Raw genomic sequence first — 12438 nt, 5'->3', positions numbered from 1 at the left:
ATATTTTACTTTAAAAAGTGCAGAGCACTGTATTCCCAAAACTGTTCTGAACGCTCTGACTAAGTATTCACTTGGTCAGAACACTCTGACCAACTATTTACTTGGTCAGAGTGTTCAGGACAGTTTTGAGGCGCAAGTTTTTCACCTTACGCCTCTTCGAAGAACTTCATACCCAAACCAGAGATCAGGATTTTGTGCAACTAGTAGCACTGACCACATACCGTCTTCCTGCTGCCATGGTAACAAGCTTACCTGGAACCACAGACGGAGTACTGACCCAATCATTCAGTCCCAGCTAGCTTTTTTCTTAGTGTGTCCTGACCAGCAATGTAGCAAGTGCACATATGAACATTAATACAGCTGGCACATTCCAAGGAGGCTAATTTATCAGATTGAAAGGATCTTTTGAAAATAAGGTACCGTATTTTCTGCACTATAAGACGCACCTAAAAACCTTCAATTTCCTCAAAAGCCGACAGTGCGCCTTATAATCCGGTGCGCCTTATATATGGACCAATATTGAGCCACAACAGGTCCAGCAACGGACCTTACCACAGGGGCCGCGTTTCATTGGCTAATGCCCATTTTAGGTCACAGTGCAGCTACCACGTGCGTGACCGTCTCACAAACACAAGCTACAGTAGTAAACATATGCTAATGTACATTGTGGACCATCAAAACCATGAATGCCGACTTACCCAGCCTTGCAAGAACAATAGGCATCAGTGATCTTGTCCACAGCTATATTTATGCTGAGGGTGTGAGGATCTGCTGTTTTCCTCATCTATCGGTAGCTTTTAGCTGTGACGCGCACAATGTTGGAGGCATCCAGTGGCTCAAACACCTTGATGTCGTCCAAAAAAGATGACATGAACTTGTTGGTTCCCCTGTCCATTGTCGTGGCTGATATGTTGTGAAAATCCGGCAGAAATGCTACGCTAATTAACTCAGATCGAAATGAAAGACGTCATGTTTACACAGACATGCAGTAGGCTGCTTACGTAGTTGGTCCACTACGGTAAGCAGCCGCCAACTTCTTTTTCCCCCGTAGAAGAAGTAGTGCGCGGTGCATGCTGGGATAGTTGTCAGAACACTGGTTTGTTAATAAAGTTTGATAATACATTTAAAGGGGGGGAGGGGCAGGGGAAGAGAGACAGAGACTGCAGCGGCAGCGTGTCGGTTGGTCTGTGTTACCCAGAAAGCAGTTGGGCATAATATCGCAACACCAACACCGTGAGTGAAACAACGACTGGGCCAGCCTACTATATAAAGTACTCGGGGACCATTTCTTTATTAATGTGGATGTGTAATAATAGAGTATGAAGCGTCTATTCTATGCGCCTTATAATGCGGTGCGCCTAATGTATGAAAAAAGTCCTAAAATAGGCCATTCATTGAAGGTGCGCCTTATAGTGCGGAAAATACGGTACTTTTGATGAAGCAGACTGAACATTTAGATTCTTCTGTCACAAACACAGATCACAAGAACAATCTTGTTTTACTGTTGGTACAAGTTTAATACATTTGTTGAAGATTCAAGTTAACTTTCTTCTGTAAGTCTAACCAACAAGTGTAACCAACTGGTGCTTCACTGGTGCTTCTGTGTGATTATCAAAATAAACTGAAAGGAAAAATGTTGGAAACCAATTGATTCAAAACTACAGTTTGTTGCATACAGCCAGGCATCAAAATACACCATTTTACTAGCCTCTGCTGGCTTATAACATCACTCAGATCTATTCTTTCTTTAGTACTTTGTTAATTTTGAGGACAATGATGTGCAATTTACATAATTAAACACAAATTTTACTGTTGGAAAAATATGTTCTGCTAGATATGAAGCTGAGAAATCCAGTCAATTTTATTAACTAGTCATCATCTTGTCCAACTGAGAACAAGATGATATTGTTTTAGAGGCGACCTTCACTGTACAGTCATTTTCAATCAAGTAGAATATGCCTTTTAATGAGGGTTGTTACATTAAAAATATCTTTTGAAAATAATTTCCTAAAAGCAGGTATGAAACATATTTTTCATTAAGCTCACATTTCTGTATGAAAAATATTTGTTGATTGGTCTGATGTAATATTCTAACTTTAGATGTCTATTTGTATTAGCTTTAGGTGGAAAATTGTCAAATTTAACAAAAATAAAGGTTTTCAAACATCCATCTGTGTGTAATCTATATAATGTTTGACTTTGTGATAAAGTCCTTAAAATAAATTGACTTTTCAATAATATTCTGATTTATTCAATGATTTATTTTTTTTTAACTCTGTAGATAATTTGCTGAGCCAGAAAAGCTTTCCAGTAACTATGGCAAATCGTTATTTACTTAGTTCCTCATACAACAAGTAAATATGTGTAATTTTTTAAAACCTTATAAACGTGTGGAATAGGATTTCACCTGATCAGCAGTCTGGTGTCATTATCAAATTCTTCTCTTCTTAATGCACCACACATTTCCATTATGAGATTGATCTGAACCGTTGGCATGTACTCTACTCAAGCACATTGCATTGATTTAAGCCACACTATTGCAAGTCATGCAGAAGGACTGGAACAATTATGTTAGAAAAGAAAAGACTTTAATGGCAGCGTGTTTCCTTTAAAGTCATGCTAACAATTATGTACGGCAATAAAGTTACAAATTTTAACATTACTGCCTGTCCTTTTTTTTATCCTTAAAGTTTTTTTTTTTTTTCTTTTTTGAAGAAAAATTGAACATGGAGTAAATGCTGCAAGTCAATGAGTCGATTCAATCTGCTGGGTTTACTTAGATAGAAACGTTTTAAACTTCTTTGAATAATTCATTGATGACACTGTACTGCTTGACAGCTAGGATCAGTTGGAATGCATTTTTGATTACATTTAAATTATAATTCTTCTTATTTATTTATTTTTTGGTAAAGTGCTGTTGGAGTTCATTCATTTTTGTCTCTGTGCACCACCCAGCTCCGTTTACCAGTTTCAGGACCCGACCAGAACCCCTCAGGGTTATTACCTTGAGAAATAATGACAATTGGTTTCATAAAACCAGGCTTTAATGCTGAAAAATGATCCAGTGTTACAAGCCATACAAATGGAACAGATACAGAGTTACATTCACCGTCCACCACTGGGCCACAATGAGCTCACCTTAGGGGTGACACCAAGTGAGGCAAAGATTAAAATGTTTAGCTTTTTATTTTTCTCTGCAGTCCCTAATCTCCCTAAAGGGTAGTCTAATCAGTTTCAGTCTGTTTATGTATGACTGGCGGCAGTCACACATAAATATGGTTATGTAAGCTGCACCATGTGTGTGTAAGCAGATAAAACAGGCTAAAGGAGAGAGAGGAAAATCTTTACTAGACTCTCTAATGCCCCTTTTCCACCGGCTCAGCTCGGCTCCGCTCGCTTTTGGAGCTTTTCCACCGGATATTTTTCGGGGCTGAGGTTAGTAATGAACTGGTAACCTGTCCAGGAGGTACCCCGCCAGTCACCCAGTGACCACCGGAGATTCCAGATTCCAGACTTCCTGTCTCGGGTTCCTACATGAAACTAGTCCACATCATGATGCTGCTACCCCCGTATTTCTCATACAGGAGTTTTCTGTGTATTTATTTTTAGGTTTTGTTTCCTGTGACTCTCTGTGCTGTCCTGTCTTCCTCTTTGATTGTTCCCAGCTGCAGGGGAGCGTTATAGGAGGGAAAAGTGATGACAATTCTAGGGGCCCTGACCAACAGGGGGCCCTGCACAGTTTAATTATTTATTTTTTGTTCATAGAAATAAAAAATAAAAAAATCAGGGCCCTGTCAATTAAAAAATTAATCATATTGTATTTTCAAAGATTGTTTTTAGCAGTAAAAAAATTTTATGTCCCCACTCCCAGATCAAAAAACACACATCCATATTTGCCCTGAATCGCCCCTGCATGAAATGGTTCGTTCCTGCTTGGAGCGTTTCACCGTGACGCTGTTCAGCTGCAGACAGTGGAAGACACGAACGATTGTGGGAGTTACTATGCTGCTAAGAAAAATTATAAAGTCAGGTTTTCAAAAAAAAAAAAGAGAGAGGGAGAGAAAGAAAAAGGCAAGAATGTTAATTTATAACCCAGGTTTTCTCCAAGAGAGGTGGGTAGACTATGTGAGATTATCAACCATTTAGCATAATTAGCTTAGCTACAGACTGCTGTTTGCCTCAATTTCACTAGCATTAAGGAAAAGAATTACCAACATACTCATATATTGAACTTGTCCCTTGTACCTTTTACCACTTAACAGATGAGTCAGTCAGCAGCAGCTCTAACCCACATCCCTCCTGACCCGTCCTCTCCTGAGTGAAATTAAAGCTGCAGTATGTCACTTTTATATAAATATATTTTTTTACACATATTTGTTAAAACTGTCATTATGTTGTGACAGTATGGTATGAGAGGTAATCTGTGAAAAATCTATTTCCTCTGCCTTCTCCCAGTGCTAGAAACAACCAGTCAGTGGCAGGAGAGTTTCAGTGCTGTCAATCACAATCTCATGTGGTGCTGCTCATCCTTCCTCTCCCTCGATTTGTGCTGTGCTGCAGCTAGCATAGCACAGAGCTGTGCAGATTCAAACTGTGAATGCTCAGTCTAGTTAGCATAGCTACCAATGACGGCAGACAAACGGTTTCTTGTAATAATTGTTTCTCCACCATTAGCACATTTAGCAGTGAGTGAATGAGGCTAACTGACAGCGCTAAAAGCAACCTACTAGTTCTGATTGGTTGTTTTGGTCAGAACGTTGCATTACTTTAACCAGTAAGAGTAATTCAGGAAGGAGGTGGAGGAGATTGATTGTTTTCACAGATTATCTGTCTCATGACAAACTGCTACGACATCGTGACAGCTTTAACAAATATGGAGAAAGCACATTTTTTATTAAATTATGTACTGCAGCTTGAATAAAATGCAACTACATAGCATTTTTGAGAAGTCTGGATTGCTTCATGTGTAGTTGCACGTTGCTTTTGACTGTTGCTCATTGGGAGAGACATTTCAGTATTGTTGAGAATGAAAATCCTAATCGATGAATCATAATTTGTATTGACACACGGAGCATAAAATCAGCCAAGAAAAGCATTCAGACTTTACTTATTTTATTCACTTTCAGCGCTGAAAGGAGATGCTTTTACCATTACATTCGAGAAGAGTTTCTAAAAAAAAAAAGTCTGTGCAGCGTCTGAGGAGAAGGAGGAGGGTAGCTGATTATATGGACTGAAGACACTCCCTGAAATCACACCATGTCTCTGTGTCCCTGATAAGTTTCTGTTTCTCTGAGGAATGAGCCTTAGCGTCTAACAGAATCAAAAATGTAACTCTTTACTATGGGCCCTTTGTCTAACAGCGTGTGACTCTTTCTCAACCTTGGTAAAGCGTCTCAACAGTATCTAAAACTAATAGGAAAAATTTAAGCAACCTACTTGCATACTGGATGTGAACTGTTGGATGTTATATTCATGAGTAGTAAATATTGTGCTAGTGTTGAACCAAAGAAAGCAAGGCAGATGCAAACCTTTAAAATTGTGACGCTTTTTATGGGTCAAAAATAGACTCAAAAAATTGTAACAGCAGCTGCGTGGGGGGCCCAAACAAATTTTTTGTCAGGGGGCCCATGATTTCTGGTGGCGCCCCTGCCCAGCTGTGTCTAGTTCCCCTGATTACCTCCTGTGAATTTAAGTCCACCTGTTGTCTCTGTCTCATGTTGGGTCCTTGTCTACGTCTAACGTCTTTTGCCGCCTTTTGTCATGCATCAGTTGCTGTCAGTTTCCCTGTGCTGCCTGAGTTTGTTACCTGAATTCATTATTAAATCTTCATCAATATCTTCTTCAACCTGGGTCAGCCTGCGTTTTCACTCACCTCATCACCCACAAATCATGACAGTAGTAGGACCCGACCACATAATGGGTGAGAAAGGTAAAAAAGTATTTAATAAATATAGACAAAATACAAAATAGATGAGGGGAAAAAGAGTTGCTTTCAAACAATGCTGACAATTATTTTATATGCTGGTAGGGCTCACAGGATTCCTATTTCTAGATAGAAATAGACTCCTCACTGACTGGAAGTCGGAGTTGTACAGGCTGAAGAGAAATGGTGAAAGTCCCCTGTGGTAACCCAGAGCTGGTGACCAGCCTCTCCGACACACAATCCCTCTGTCACACAAACTGCTATCAGTCAGCTGGTGAATAATTCAGGAGGTTTTGGTGGAATCCATCTGTATCTGTTGGAGCTTCTCACATGGCGGTGCAGGCTGAACTGTGTTCATAAAAACATGATACTAACACTGCTGCCTTCTATGCAGGAATAGGAGTGACAACAGATTCTACTCTGAAGATCCTGAATCACACAGATAAAATTAAAAAAAAAACTATCTGTTGCTCTCAGTTAATTGACTCATTTGAATATTTTAACTTGCGTAGATTTTTGAATGGAAAATACAGATTACAAGGCAATTCCTATTTGTTCCTTAACAAAAGTCAACCCACAAGCATTTTAAACAGATATGATGATGTAAACAGATATTCACATGTTATTTATTAATTAGTGGAATGAATATTGAAGCAACATGTAAAGGACATCAGCCAAGAAGTTAAATATAGAGTGAAAATTTGTTTTCCAGATGGACAAATGGACACTTTGTAACTTTGTTACAGGGTGGCTGAAGGACAAGAAAGTCAATGTTTTGTTGAGGCCATCACAAAGCCATGATTTTAGCCCTGTCAGGAGGAATGGGCCAGAATTCCAGCTACCCAAAATGTTTCATACAAGGCAATGCTACAAAATACAGGAGATGTATGTAAACTTCTGATTTTGAAGAGATTAATAAATACATTTCTGAAATATTCATGTTCTGATTAATGTGGAATTTAGCAAATTGAATTTATCTTGGTGCACTTCTTTTGGTTTCAACTGTAAAAATGGTTGAACCATAGTGAAGGTGAAAGAAATCAACATCAATTTGCATTTTGGATGATTTGTAGCTAATTACACCAGTGACCCTAATTCTACAGTATCTGTTTGGGTGAAAGTTGTTTTATTGCTTTAAATCATGACAGAATAAGAAACATGTTTCAATCAGATGGTCTTGCTAGTGACTGGTTAATCTGGTCCCTAAACAGACATGGCTAATTCTGCTTTTTCAACCTCTTTAATTCAAACAGCAGTTTATTCTTGTTGAATCCATTAATTTAAATGTTTAAATGATCTTGGCTCAGTGATGAAAGGTCCTCCCCACACATTACAAATTAAATTATGGTCCAAGTCATACACACTACTGCATATTACAACCAACCAGAGTTTCTGTTAATATAAGACAATATGTGGCATAAAAATGACTTCATTTAGGCCTTTGTATCAGTGTCTGTCACTAGGTGAGCTAGTATTCCATTTACATGACTCACAATTCCCCTCGGTCTTTAACGAGCTTTCAGACTACTAAATAATTCACTCTTCTCAAATCATAAGAGCAGATTTCAGAGCAGATGCTCAAGTTTCATATTTTGTTTTGTAAAAACCTGATATAGGTTTTTTCCAACCTCAGAGGAACAGCCCTGTTCTGCTCTCATCTGTCCTGCCTTTGCTCTCCTTATCACTGCCTCCCAGTCCCTGCAGAAATGTTTCCAATGGAACGTGATGCGTGGAGTCGACTTCTCGGAGGGTTTGGTACAATTCTCCTACACTGCCTGTTTTCCTAATTCAACACAATGGTCTGACACTTATTTAAAACGCCATGAGAGCCCCACTCACTTTGAAATTACCTGTGATACAGAGACAATGTATTGCAGTATTTCTATTTTTAGTCAAATTTTATCTATTTTTATTTTTTAAATCACTTGTGACTGTGTATTGGTTAGTTTTTTGTTTTTTTATGTTTTTTCCCTCCATGTCTGCCTCTTCTTTTTTTATTATTGCATTTCTACAGCATTTTATTGTCCAAGGACCTTTTTTTCTGTTTCTGCAGACCAAACTGTTTATCGCTGCAGATGTTGGTATCTCAGTCTGCTGATGTTCGTCCCAACCAGGGAATTTTTAATTCACCTAAAACTCTCAGTGTTGAATACACAGTATTTTCTTATTATTTTTTAAATACTGAAGGCTTGAATGGCTAAATGTTCTGCTAATAAATTTAGAGAAGACACAGACAGTGTTGTCATCTTTGAACCTGGAGACCTCAATAAATATTTGGCCTCCAGTAACATTGTAAAGACATTGACAATATGTATTTTTTACTGAACAGGATGTCTGTTATTTACCTGCACATATTGCTCAAATAAGAAATCACAGAGTGATTCATATAACTAATCCATGCATTTCTTATTTTTATTGTGATTCCTGACTATCAAGAATGTCAGTGAAAAGCTTCTAGCTTCCAAACACTGCAGTAGGAATTCCTATAACATTTAAAAGGAGAAATCATACATCTCCAATTTAACATCCCTTCATTTGCTCACTTTTTGTCCACAGCAGCATTTCTCATTTGGTTTCCTTCACTTTTACTGTGAGCTTTTAAAACCAGACCAAGATGGCTGGACAACGTCATGCACAATGGCTGCTTGTTAGTTCCACCGTCACAAGTTGCTTAGTATGAGCAGCAGGCAAGTCAGCAAGTTAGTCTGTGTACATGAGAAGAATGCAGAAGAACAGAAAAATAAGGCAGAAAGCAACAGACAGGTATACTGCAGCACAATGTTCATCCGAAGCATGGCTGACCCTGTAGTCTGACTGAAAACATTTATTAAATATATTTAATTTCGCTTTCTTTTTAATCTCTCTCTCACACACAATCACACATCTAATGACCAGAATAAAATACAAAATTCTAATCAGCAGATACCATAACAAGTTCACCGAAACAAGAGCACAATTCCAAATAGAGCATGAGACCATTACCAGCTTGGTGATTGGGCCTGTGGGACACTTAAATGAGCATTTAACTGAGCCAATCAATATAGCTTCCTCCTGACAAACCTTATTAACTGCTACTGCAACAAGAGAGCTGACACACTCTGGGCATGTTTACACTAAAACACAGATTCTGGGTGTGAGGAGATGGAAGGTTTATATTACTTCTGGGTGCCAAATTCAGCTGTGTGAGGATAAGAAGGAAATGCTCATTTGATTTGTCTATCTTGTCTGCACAGTGTATCTGTCAAATCTATTTAATTCACACAGCACTGTTTATAAATATTAGCAATTTAAAGTTTGTGATATAAAGAGTAAAGATGGTAAAAGAAAAAAGAAAAGACAAAATAACATAACAGGTATTATGGGTTTATTTATGAACATTTTGATGACTGACTAAAAGTAAAGAAATAATTCAATAAAAGTAAGGCAACTAAAATTTTAGCAACAAGCTATAATCAAAAGAACAAATATAAATGGCTAATATTTATTACTGTGTTTAATAAAACAAAATAATATGACCAATTCAATTAATAAGAAGAACCTATATTTTTTTATTTTCTAATGAATTCATATGGGCATGTATATATCATCAGACTTTCACAAAAGACTACAACCTCACAAAGTTCCTAAATTATCTAGAAATGGCATGATTTAACACACCTGAAAAAATTTATTTGAAGGAAGTTATGACATGTCCATTCTGTCAGCATTTACCAAATAATTTCCCCCTGCTGTTTGCCACTTCCTGGTGATCCTCATCTGGACACTTCATGCTCTCTGCATCAGCAGTGCCTGATCCTCCAACAAAAGGCTACAATAAAACCAACCAGGACCCATGGTAGAGTCAGGATGCAGCAACATGGCATGCCAACATCACACCAAGACAAGCCAGTAGTCACAGCCAGGGGCACGGTAAAGGGGTGAAAAGTGATGACGATTCTAGGGGCCCTGACCTGCAGGGGGGCCTCTACAATTTAATTATTTATATTTTCTTCATAGACATAAAATAAAAAAAATCGGGGTCCTGTCAAATACAAAATTAATCATATTGTATTTTCAAAGATTAGTTTTAGCAGTAAAAATTTAATGTTACCCCTCCCAGACCAAAAAACACACATCCGGTTTTTTCCCTGAACTCCCCTCTGGATCTACATGAAATGGTTCATTCCTGCTTGGAGCGCTTAACAGTGACGTATGCAGCTACAGTCAGTACAAGCTGCAGCTGAATACAGCGGCGACTGTGGTAGTTACTATGCTGCTAAAAAAAAGTTATAAAATCAGATTTTCAAAAACAAAACGGAGGGAGAAAGAGAAAAAAAAGGCAAGAGTGTTCATTTATAACCCAGTTTTTCCTCCAAGAGAGGTGGGTAGACTGTGTGAGATTATCAACCATTTAGCATAATTAGCCTAGCTACAGACTACTGTTTGCCTCAATTTCACTATCATATAATGAATTAAGGAAAAGAATTACCAACATATTCATATATTTAACTTGTTCCCTGTACCTTTTACCACTTACCAGATGAGTCAGTCAGCAGCAGCTCTAACCACCGTCCCTCCTGATCCCTCTCGAGTGAAATTAAAGCAGCAGTATGTAACTTTTATATAAATATTTTTTCACATATTTTTTTAAAACTGTCAGAATGTTGTGACAGTATGGTATGAGAGGTAATCTGTGAAAAATCTATTTCCTCTACTTTCTCACAGGGTTCTCTAAAACAACCAGTCAGTGGCAGGAGAGTTTCAGTGCTGTCAATCACAATCTCATGTGGTGCTGCTCATCCTTCCTCCCCCTCGATTTGTGCTGTGCTGCAGCTAGCATAGCACAGAGCTGTGCAGATTCAATCTGTGAATGCGCAGTTTAGCTGGCATAGCCGTCATTTAAACACTGTTTAAATGACGGCAGATAAACAGTTTCTTGTAATAAGTTGTTTCTCCCCCATTAGCATATTTAGCAGTGAGGGAATGAGGCTATTTGACAGCGCTAAGAGCATCCTACTAGTTCTCATTGGTTGTTTTGGTCAGAACGGTGCATTACTTTAACCAGTAATAGTAATTCAGGAAGGAGATGGAGGAGATTGATGGTTTTCACAGATTATCTGTCTCAAACTGCTACGACTTGGTGACAGCTTTAACAAATGTGGCGACACTAGATGGAAACTCAGATTTTGTGGAAGTTTAGTTTTAGTAAATTGCTCAACAACGCCACCCTGGGAATTTCACCCAGAGATTACCTCTTGTTTAAGGCACACAGGTTCAGTTATGCAGGGATTAAAACATCTGAGACCGTTTCAAAAAATATATATATAAAAAAATCAACATTAAATTCTTTTGAAAATGTTTTTAAAACCAGTTTTTTTTTTTTTTTAATGGAACTAAAGAAATCAAAGGAAATCAAAGAAAATAGAAGAGCTGCAGCAGCTGAGGTTACCGGCCGGAGGGGGCGCTATGGGGACGACATCCACCAAACACAGCAAATCAAAAAAAAAAAAAAAAAAAAAACCTTTAACACCAGACGCAGTGAGACAACCCAAACTCCAGAATCACAGCACGCAGACGAGGAAGACACCGTCACCACACCAACACCGCCACCGGACCTCAGCAACTGCAAACAAAAAAAACAGTTAACCAATATAACGATCTTAAAAAGAACAAAATCAGCCCGACTAAATAAACAAAAGGGCTGTAAACAAAATAAGTAGAAAAATAGAAATCAGACAATACAAGTTAAAACAGTAAGACCAGGCGTGCCACACCCCAAACACCGCTCCAATGAGGGCGGATAAAGCCGCCGCAGATCAACTTTAGAACAATTGTGCAGGAATCCGGGCGATTTACGTAGACGGCGCAGAGCAAAGCTGAACAGATCCGGGAAACAAACGCAGACAGAGGTTCAACTGTGGGGAACCTGCTGATCCACACAACATGCACACACTCGCAGACCGAGGAAGAGAAGGAACGCAGCGCAGTGGCATTTTACCACCAGAACATCAGCGCAACATGCAACAGCCAGCGATTTATTGCTTTCCGCTGCTAGAGTCCACCGGACGCAAGCCACACAGTGGGAGAACAAAGACGACACATGCCTGAATGAACGCCGCAGCTCCCTTATATACACCACGCCCACTCAAGAACCGGAACTTCTCACCTTTGTGAGGAATTTGTGGGGAATTATGTATATTTCTATACCACTACACAAATATGGAGAAAACACATTTTTTATTAAAGTTATGTACTGCAGCTCGAATAAAATGCAACTACATAGTATTTTTGAGAAGTCTGGATTGCTTTATGTGTAGTTGCACGTTGCTTTTGACTGTTGCTCATGGGGAGAGACATTTCAGTATCTAAAACTAATAGAAAAAATTTAAGTAAACCTACTTGCATACTGGATGTGGACTGATGGAAGCTTAAAAGCGTAAATTCAAGCTGGGAAGACTCAGATCAACTCGCCGGTGTTGCGTCAATTCGCGTTTCCCCGTCAGATACGGTTCCCCCTGCGTCTTTTTGCCGCTCCG

Source organism: Poecilia mexicana, unplaced genomic scaffold (assembly GCF_051168715.1).
Source record: "Poecilia mexicana isolate PSO_F unplaced genomic scaffold, ASM5116871v1 scaffold_6, whole genome shotgun sequence".
In the NCBI taxonomy this organism is placed as follows: domain Eukaryota; kingdom Metazoa; phylum Chordata; class Actinopteri; order Cyprinodontiformes; family Poeciliidae; genus Poecilia; species Poecilia mexicana.
Note: the sequence above shows the minus strand (reverse complement) of the source record.